This window comes from Suricata suricatta, chromosome 5, assembly GCF_006229205.1.
Source record: "Suricata suricatta isolate VVHF042 chromosome 5, meerkat_22Aug2017_6uvM2_HiC, whole genome shotgun sequence".
Taxonomy (NCBI): domain Eukaryota; kingdom Metazoa; phylum Chordata; class Mammalia; order Carnivora; family Herpestidae; genus Suricata; species Suricata suricatta.
Window position 1 is genome coordinate 604117 of NC_043704.1, and position 7697 is coordinate 611813.

The 7697-nt window shown below is 60.2% G+C and overlaps 1 protein-coding gene across 1 annotated transcript in view; it reads right to left on the minus strand.

The window, feature by feature from the left end:
* COL6A2 (collagen type VI alpha 2 chain) overlaps positions 1-98 on the minus strand; it is a 29152-nt gene extending 29054 nt beyond the window's left edge. Inside the window, exon 1 of the mRNA XM_029940592.1 lies at positions 17-98. The gene's annotated coding sequence lies outside the window, so the exon portion shown is untranslated. The remainder of the gene's footprint in view (positions 1-16) is intronic.
* Positions 99-7697: the final 7599 nt, after the last annotated feature.

Sequence of the window (7697 nt, forward strand, 5' to 3'; positions counted from 1 at the left end):
GCCGAGCGGCGCTTACCTGAGCCCGGTGCGCGCGGGGCGCCCTCGCCGGACTCCTGTCGCGGAGCTCCGGTCCCAGCGGCCGGCCGAGTCTCTGTTCGGAGCGGGCAGGAGGGAGGGGTCCGCGGCGGGGCCGCCCACTTTATACCCCTCCCGCCGCCCGCCAGGGCCGCGCCCCGACAGTGCGGACGGCGGGGGGCGCTGCGGCCCCGCGGATGGCTGGAGGGGGGCGGGGGAGGGGCGGAGGGGGGATGTAGGGTCGGAGGGGAGGGCGAGGGGGTGGGATGTGAGGGCGGTGGTGGGGGGATGTAGGGTCGGATGGGGACAGGGAGGGGGACACTGCTGGAAACAGGGCGTGGCGGGGCGGGCCCGGCCGCCTCCCCCAGAACTAGTCCTGCGAAGTCAGCAGCGGTGCGTCCCCGCCTCAGCGGGTCCTCACAGTCCTCCACGCCACCCCGTCCACACCTGGGCCACCCCGAGGTAGCTGCTCGGACTTCACGCTGGCCTGGCTGGGGCGGGGGTCCCTGCGCGATTTCCAGGCTGATCTGACCTGCGAGATGGGGAACTGCGCCCTGCACCTGGAGTGGCAAGGGGCGCTGGGACTCAACCCTGGACGGTCCCGCAGGATCCCCATTCCCCGTGTTCCCCTTGCGCAGGCCTAGCCTGACCTAGCCGGGTCTGGGAACACGCAGGTCCCGCTACCCTGGGACTCAGAAGGCATGTCCATCGGCTCCCCAGGGCCCGAGCGCCTCCCCATAAGATGGGAAGGGGCTGGCGGGGAGAGGACAGGGGAGAGGGGAGGGGGGCCTGACCGAGGGAGCCTCAGGGGCTGCGGGAGGGGCGGGGCCGCAGCAGCACTTCCTCTGGAGAACTCCGCAGGTGGGCTTGGTTCTGGCCTGGGAGGCCACCGTGGGATTGTGGGATCTGGACCTGAGCAGAGTCTGGGGGCACCTGGCAAAGCCGTGGTCCAGGTCTCTGCTCCCTACCCTGGAGCGGCAGACCCCCAGGACCAAGGCTCCTCATTAAGGTGGGGTGCAGGCAGGGCTGGGCAGAGGTCCGTCCCGGGTTGGGGTCTCCGGGGGCAGGGCTAGATCACTGCTTTGTGGGGAGGGAGCTGGAGGGGGACAGAGGTGCGGGTCCAGCTTCAGTTTGGCGAATCTCTGATGTAGCCCCCTCCCCTCAAGAGAGATGCACATTGTGTCTTGGTCACCTGTATGTGCCCAGGGTGCTGCCGCTCTGCGTGCCCTCTGGTCTTCCTGGCCACTTCTTTCCATCTGCAGCCTGATTCCCGTGCACTGATTCCCTCAGGAGGCATCTTTGTGTTCACAGGGAGTCCCACAGAGGCCCAGATTGTTCTAGCAGAGGGGAGTAATGTCTCCCGGGAGGAGAGATAGGCCACCCCTGCGGCTGCACCACAGGATGCCCCTACTCTGATGTCCAAAGGGCCTTTGAGCTGTGCCGGGGCCCCAGCACTGGCCTCCCACCTGCTCCTGGCTCCCAGAGCCCCCTTGGCCTGGACCACTCTCAGTGCCCACTCACTACCCAGCCTCCCAGGGCAGCACCACTCACTCCTCTGGTCCAGCACCCTGTTTCTTTGTGTCTGGGGGGTGACCCCGAGTGAGGGGCACCAAGGAAGGCAGGTGTATGCGTGTGGGTCTGTGTGCACTTGTCTTCCCCCAAAGAGACTTAGGCATTCACATGGGCGACTGGATTCACACCTGGAGGGTCATCATGGCCTCCCTGTTGGAGGGAGGATTATGGGGACAGGTAATAAAAGGAATCTTGGCTAAAGTGTTGGTCACGGTGGATCCCTAGTCAACAGGCCACCCAGTGGTCGTTTCCCTGGTTCCCAAGGAAACCATACTCGGCCATTGGAATAACTGGGTTCTGGCCTGTGTGGTCATGAAAGCCCAGGGGGAAACCTGGACGCTGCCCCCGCCCCCCCCTCCCCCAGCCCAGAGAGCAAACCACAAACAACATCGCATCCCTGGAGGTTGAGACCTGCAGGACGCAGGGCTGGTGGGCCTCGCAGAGCCCCGAGACTGATGAGAGGGACCGCAGGCCGCTGAGGCTTAACCTCGGAGCCGCCCCACCTCCTCGCGAGGTGGGACCTGGGATTCCGGTGTAGCAGGGTTGATTTACGATTGAATTATTTCCCACTCTAATTAGGAAAGACAGGCAAGAACAGTGTGCATTCGTGTGGGAGGGACGATCATATGCATTTGTGGTTTTGGCCCCGGGGCCACATAAATCCTCCCCTCTGTCCTAACGTGGTCTGGGAAGCTGGGACCCTGGACACCCCCGGGACAGGAAACCGTGCTGGCTGGGCAGGCCAAAGGAGAGGGGGCCCTCGTGCTGCAGCCTTCCGAGGCACGCACCCCAGACGGCGGGAGAGGGGCTCCTGTGAAAACCTGGAGGTCCGCACGTCAGGGAAGGTTTCGGGGGTCCTGAGCATGCTGGGATAGCCCCTGAAATTAAAAGACAAGTCTCCTCATGTCGTGTCCCCTACTCCAGAGAAGATTGTGGGACTTGTGGGTTCTGAAGACAATACATTCCACCCTCAGGAATAGTACTCTGACCCGTATCCCAGGTCACATGGAGGCAGCCAGCTTCAAGGGGAGCCTAGGAGCAGGAAATGTCTATGCAGCAGGCCTGGGCTGGGACCGTGTGGGTCTGGAGATGTCCCTGCGGGAAAAGACGCCCAGTGGAGGGCCCTTTGGGGCCTTGCTGGGACCCTTCCTACCTACTTCCTTCTGTGCGAGGGTCCTGCTGAGGGTCCCTGCCTACTCCGAGAGGCCTGTCACGTGCCAGACACGGCAAGTGGCTCAAGGACCCCCACTACCCTCAGCTGAGCGGAAACAGGCCAGGGAGCTGCAGAGGGGCAGGCCCTGGGGCCAGGACTCGCCTTGTGTCTTCACGTCCGCAGGGCAGGGCCCGGCACAGAGCGGTCCCTGGCAGGGGGCTGTTGAGTGGGTAGACCCTGGAGCCTCTGAATGCAGCCTCCACGGGGCCCTGTGGTTCTGGAGACTCACGCGGGCCGGAGGCCGGAGGCCCTGAGAAGTGCCCTCTGGGCTCAGGCAGTGCTGCACCCCACCATGAAAACCTGCAGGGCCTCCCAGCGTGGCTCTGTGGCCCAGCTCGGAGGGTGTGATGTCGGTCCTACCGTCTCCCGGCCGAGGAACCCTCCCCTTGTCCGCCACAGGTTTGTTTTCCTTGATTTGCTGACGTTCTAGAAACGCAGGTGGGCCCTGTCGGCTCCTTCCTTCCAGGCAGAGGCGGAATAGCTCTGGGAGTGTGACGTGCAGCAGAACGTGGGGGTGCCAGGTGTCCCGGATCCGGGGGCTGGCTGTGTGGAGGCGGGCACCGATCTGTGTGGAGGCGGGCACCCATCTGTGTGGAGGCGGGCACCCGATGCTCGCAGCGCCCTGTGGGGTGTGCACTACTGTGTCTCCGGAGAGGAGGTCCATCCGAGGTCGTGTGCCGGCCACTCTGGCCCCGTACGGTGAGAGGTGCAGTCGCGGGTGCCCAGGAGAATGCAGGCTCCGGGAGGAGCCTGGGGAGGAGGCTGGTGCGAGGTCGGGGAAGGAACCTGTGCATTTGGGCTGGGGGCGCGCTGGGCCTGAGGGCCGGTCGGAATGCCGCTTCCTGGTCTGCCCGCGTGTCCCTGGCCCAGGGAGCGGACAGGCCGTGAGGCTTTCCCAGGCTCCGCGCATCTCGTGGGACGGCTCTGGGCGCTGGGGCTTTGCTCTGTGGCCTTAGAAATGCGCTTCGGAAGACGTTTGTTTTCCTTTGCACACTCACTGGGTTGAAGGCTAAGGTTCCCCTCCCCCACCCCAACCGCTCTCGACTTTGTCCAGAGACCTGAGAGCGCTACAAAACCCACCATCCACGGGGAGCACGTGGGAGTCAGCGCATCGCGGGGTGCATTCCAGGTGGTGACGGAGAGGTGCTGTTGTTTATTCAGGCCACGGCTACCCCGTTAGTCCCCCTAATCCCTCCGGGCCTGGGGCGGCTTGTGCGTCAGCCTCTAACCATGACAACACTAGGCTGGAGAGCTGGTCCGCAGCTCAGGCAGCCAGGACGGAGCCGGGCACCCGGGGAGGGCTGCGGCGGCGAGGGCGCCAGGTGGCAGGGAGGTCTGGGACACGTGCTGGCGGATGGGAGCTGCCCCCTGGGAGGGAAGGGGCCGTGTGCTCCCAGCGGACTCAGGCACGGCGGTGCTCGGCGGGGTCCCCACTTCCTCTGGCGTCTGGCCTCGGGCACATGGTCACTTGTTGGAAGGTGAAGCCCGTCGGAGACCGCAGCGTCCCGCGGCTCCCGCAAAGCCCCCCTCCCACGCCCCACCTGGTCGGCTCCCAGGCAGGACACGGGGACTCCCGGGGGGACAGGCCGGGGAGGAGCTTCTGGTCCACGGGCGCGTGTAAGCTACACGGACTCGTTTATAACGTGCCTCAAAATATTTACGCCCCGTTAAAAGGTCCCCTTACCCAGCTGTGCTTCCCTGGTGACAGGGTCGCCAGAACGCCACGTGCCTCGGCCCCCTCCCGTCCCGGAGGCCCCCGACGCGCCCTGTGCCGACCGCACGGCTTCTCCTCAGGGGTCAGCGCGGGACGCGGGGTCACCACGGCCCCAGGGTCTGAGCCGGACCTCGTCTACGTGCCTCTTCCCGGCCAGGGGCCAGATGTCCCTGGATTCTCAAAGGTACAGGTGGTTCCAGAGGCAGCGCACCTCTTCAGGGAACTGGGACACGACAACACACGCAAAGTCATACTGCCTGATCTCTCTGGAGGATGCAGGAGGTCCCGAGCTGTCCTGCTCATGACCACGGCCCCGGCCGTCGCCTCCCCACCGTTACCTGTTTCTCCTCAACAAAACACCCTGTGCTAACACCATCCGACTAAACACCACCGTCTCCTTTGCTCGGTGTCGGGGTCGGCGGAGCAGGTCACCAGCCCCTCAGTGCGGCGCTCAGGAGGCCTGCGGCGGCGGGTGTGACCTAGGATGGCGTGGCTCACGTCTCTTGCTCCTCGCTGTGGCTTCCCTGGAAGGACAACTTGCACCCGTTTGTGCGGTGGCCGCACGCGCACAGCGGAGGGACCACGGAGCCGCCCAGACTCTTTCGATCTGGGCTCAGGCGTCACAGCTTCACGTTGCCACTGTTTGTTGGTCAAAGTGAGACATGGGGCCATCCATGACTCTGGGACGGGAGACAAGACTCCAGCTCTGGATGGGAAGCGCGCCACCATCGGTCTATACCGCCGCCAGCACCACCGCTGCCCTCTCCCCCTCCCCACCCCTCACCGTCCTCTCTGCAGGCAGGGGCTGCCCACGGCAGGGACTTGGGTCTTAGACGGAAGTAGCCTCTGTCCTCAGAGGTCTTGCCACACAGGTGACGACAAGAGATGAATTCGTGACGGCCGGACAGTGGTGTGGTAAAGGCTCACTTACACTCGCAGAGCCTCGAGGGAGTCCGAGGGCAGAGGCTCCGCTGTCCGGCTTCCATCTCGGGGGCAGGGGGCGGGGCCTCTGTCTGGTGTACGACCCGATGTGCCCTTTGTCCGCTAGATTTTTGTCCTTGGCTTTAAAACTCTTTACTAATTTTAAAATGGTCCTAATGGTTGGTGTTAAACTTCTGTCGTCTTATTTATTTATTTTGGAGCGGACAACGCACGTTGCTGTTCACAAGGTGCACTAGGGCGCGGGGAGGAAGGCGGACTTCCGTCTCGGTGCTCCCTAGAGCTCTGCCTGGGGAGGACGGCCTCCAAGCTCGCTCGCGGGGCCCGGTGGGGCTCGGCGCCCACGCAAGGTGGCATGGCAGCTCGGTGCCCCCCGAGGGGGAGCTGGGAAACAGACAGACACACAGAGACAAAGAGACAGAGAGAGCGCCGCCAGTGAGAGAAGACCAGAGAAGGAGGCGGAGGTCTGTCAAGAGAGAAGCCAACATCTTTTCGTAGACTGACCTCAGGATTGCCCTCCTGTCACTCTCCCCATGACCTGCTTACTGGAGTGAGTCTTGGGGCCCAGCCCCCGCTCCAGGGGAGGGATTACACGAATACCAGCAGGCAGGGGCCCGAAAGCCAGTTCAGAGACAGCTAACCATCCTTCCCTTTATTACTTTGTTTAGTGCGGGTCTGCAGGCAGCAGTTTCCGGGACTTGCCTGTCTCACCAGTTGTTACTGAACCTCCAGTTCTGAAGGATGTCTCTCTCAGTGAGCGTTCCATCTTGGCGGCCATTTTCTTGTGCTTCTCTAAAGGTGACATCGGATTGTCTTCCGGTGCAGATCTGTGGAGACTCTGTCTCTCCGTCGTTCCTCCGAGGACAGGGGGCCTGCCTCCTCTGGTGCTCCTGACACCCCCGCTCCCTCCGGCTCACAGCGCTGCCGCTGTGACGTCCTGACATGTGGCGCTCTTTGCATTGATCCTGTCTGGCACGCCGGTTTCTTTTCTGAACCTGCGGAAAGACATCTCTTATCAATTTTAGAAAATCCTTTAGGAAAACTCTTCAAATACTGCCTCTGCGCCATTCTGCCTGTATTCTCTGCTCGGGCTCTGAATTTCACAGGTTAGATGTCTTCAGCCTCTGTCTTATGCTCCTTTCTGTATTTTACGTATGTTTTTAATTTGTCCTTCAGTCCTGCCCATTTTCCCTTGACCTGTTTTCCAGTTAACTTATTCTCACTTCTGCTTTGTTTAATCTGCTGGTAACCCCAATCCACTGAATTTTAACTATCAAATACTGCATTTTTTTAGTTTTAGATTTCCATTTCCTCTTCAATGTACAGATTACAGTCCTCTTATTCCGTTGTCTAATTTTCCACTTTCTTGAGATACTAATCACATTTACTTAAAATTTTTTTAATGTTTATTTATTTTTGAGAGAGAAAGAAAGAGAGCACGAGCAAGGGAGAGGCAGAGAGAGAGGGAGACACAGACTTCAAAGCGGGTTCCAGGCTCTGAGCTGTCAGCACAGAGCCCGATGCCGGGCTTGAACTCATGACCCATGACCTGAGCAGAAGTTGGACACTTAACTTAGTCACATTTGCTTTAAAGTCCATATATGATACTCCAAAATCAAGGCCATCTGTGGGTCTGTTTCTCTTGTTTATTTTTTCCGACAGAGTCACATGGTCCTGTCTCTTGCCCTGCCTGGTGAATCTTTATCAAGTGCTGGACATTATGTGTGAAGGCTGGTAGAGGTCCTGCTTAGTGTGGTCTTCTTTGTTTAGAATCAGCCTTCAGTTTATTTTGGTGGCAGGTAGCATAGGGTCAGATTCCCTTCATACGATTCAAATCCAGGTTTTTCTCTCTGTGAAGACTGACGTGTTACCACTTCTTCCTTCCTCCTGGTGCATAACTTTTAAGGGACCCAGGTGAGAGCCTGGGGTACTTAGGTCTAACCAAGGGTCTGTCCCCTGAGGGTCCTGAATTCTCGGTGCTGTCTCACCACCACAGATGGCAAAGACTATTTCATGCTTTTTGGAAACAGGCTTATTGAGGTATATTTTGCATAACAAAATTCATCTTATTTAGGTGTGAAATTCAACAATTTTTGGTAAATTTACTGAATGGTATGTCATAAATCAATTTTAGAACTTCTTCACCCCCCGTAAGACCCCTCCTGCCTCTTACCCTTTCCCCCTAATCCACCTCCGCCCCAGAAAACCACTAGTCTATGTTCTGTCTTTATATATTTGCCCTTT